At 43.9% G+C, this 1,859-nt stretch overlaps 1 pseudogene; it reads left to right on the forward strand.

Moving 5' to 3' along the window:
- The window catches only part of LOC138020084 (uncharacterized), a 1,760-nt pseudogene extending 304 nt beyond the window's left edge, over nt 1-1,456 (forward strand).
- The last annotated feature ends 403 nt before the right edge of the window (nt 1,457-1,859 follow it).

A 1,859-nucleotide genomic window follows, 5' to 3' on the forward strand; every position in this document is an offset into this window, starting at 1 on the left:
AGAATGCTTATGAAATCTTAAACGAAGATCCACACGAAGCAAAGAAGGAGTTTAATAAGGCGAGGGATGCAGCACAAGTTTTACAACACTGGGTGTTGTAAAAGAATTGCAAGATAAGGTGCTTGCCACCAAAATCATGGTTGCCTCAGCTATTCATGAGTTCGAGGACAAGCCGGAAGTTGCTGCTCCTCTTTGTATGAAATACGTTTCAAGACTAAATTCGCTTCCGGCTGTGATGAGTGCAGCAGTTATTCAGACTGGACAAAAGGTGGGCCCAAAATGGCGCTGGGGAAGTAGCACCCAAACCCGGCAAAACCTGTTGGGTACAGTGTCGGAAGTCAACCGCTGTGTCAGATACTTTGTGACGGATCAAGACAACAGTAGTAAGTATGAAGACAGCGACTGCTGGCACATTGTTTGCCAAGAGAGGCAACTGAATCCTATGACAGATTTCATATTGCTAAGGAGTGGTGTTGAGCTTACTTCTTTGCCAGAGGACTTTGGAAGTCCCATCTGCATGGTGGTTGTTCAAAATAAGATCCTCTTTGCTAACAGCCATGTAGCATCTCATGAAGACGATCCTTTTCTCAGAAATGCAATTAAGTCCTTGGATCTAGTAACTGGGAAAGTGAATGACCTTGTTGGTCACACTGGTAATGTCTTGTGTATGGCAAAGGTTAAAGGCTCGCAGGTGGCTTCAGGGTCTTTTGACAAGAAGGTTCTCATTTGGGATGCAATGTCAGGCAAGTGTGAGCATATCCTTTCTGGGCATCAGGGGTCAGTTGGATCGGTAGCAGTGAACAATTCATGTATTTTCTCATGCTCAACTGATTGTACCATCAAGGTCTGGGACCAAGTGACATTTGATTTGCTTCATACTCTAGATGGCCACACTGCTCCCATATGTGCATTTGCTGTTTCCAACCGTCACTTGTTCTCTTGCGAAGTTAATGGACCAATCAAATACTGGGATTTAAAGAAGTGGAGTTGCTTGCATGATCTTAAATCCCCAGGGAATGTCAGCAAAATGCACATTGTAGGCAATTCTCTGTTGATTTCTTTTGATCTGAAGCTGTCAGCCATCAATTTGGGAAACCTTAAAGAAGAGTGTGTAGTGAAAGAGCCTGCTGAAATGTCCGTGGTGATTGGCAAGACTTTGTGTACTGCTTCAGAGTGTACTGTACACACTCTAGACACTTCAAACATGAAGACTGTTGCATCCAAAGATTTTAAAATTGGTGGAATATCCTATCACGTCAAGTGTTTGTATTTTGATGAGGTTACTGGACATTTGTTTATTACCTGTATTCATTTTTCTGCAAAAGGCACAGAGAGGCTTGTTGTGTTCCGGTGGTAGTAAATAAGAGTAATAATATTTTTTCTTTAACCCATTGAGTCCTGGAAGCAAGACTTAACAGATTTTACTCTGTCTAATGCCAGACGAATTTACTCTTCAACTGGGGGGGGGGGGGGGGGGGGGGGGCTTAAGGTGCCTGAGGTATACTTTAACCCTTTAAGCCCCGAGGGGTTCCCCATTGACGAGTAAAATCGTCTGGCGTTAGACAGAGTAAAATCTATAAGTGTCATTTGGCACTATCGGGGCTGAAAGGGTTAAACGGGGACATAGTTTTTTCACGCTGTTAGCTTAACCCTTTAAGCCCCGAGGGGTTCCCCATTGACGAGTAAAATCGTCTGGCGTTAGACAGAGTAAAATCTATAAGTGCCATTTGGCACTATCGGGGCTGAAAGGGTTAAACGGGGACATCGTTTTTTCACGCTGTTAGCTTAACCCTTTAAGCCCCGAGGGGTTCCCCATTGACGAGTAAAATCGTCTGGCGTTAGACAGAGTAAAATCTATA

Source organism: Montipora capricornis, chromosome 2 (assembly GCF_036669925.1).
Source record: "Montipora capricornis isolate CH-2021 chromosome 2, ASM3666992v2, whole genome shotgun sequence".
NCBI lineage: Eukaryota > Metazoa > Cnidaria > Anthozoa > Scleractinia > Acroporidae > Montipora > Montipora capricornis.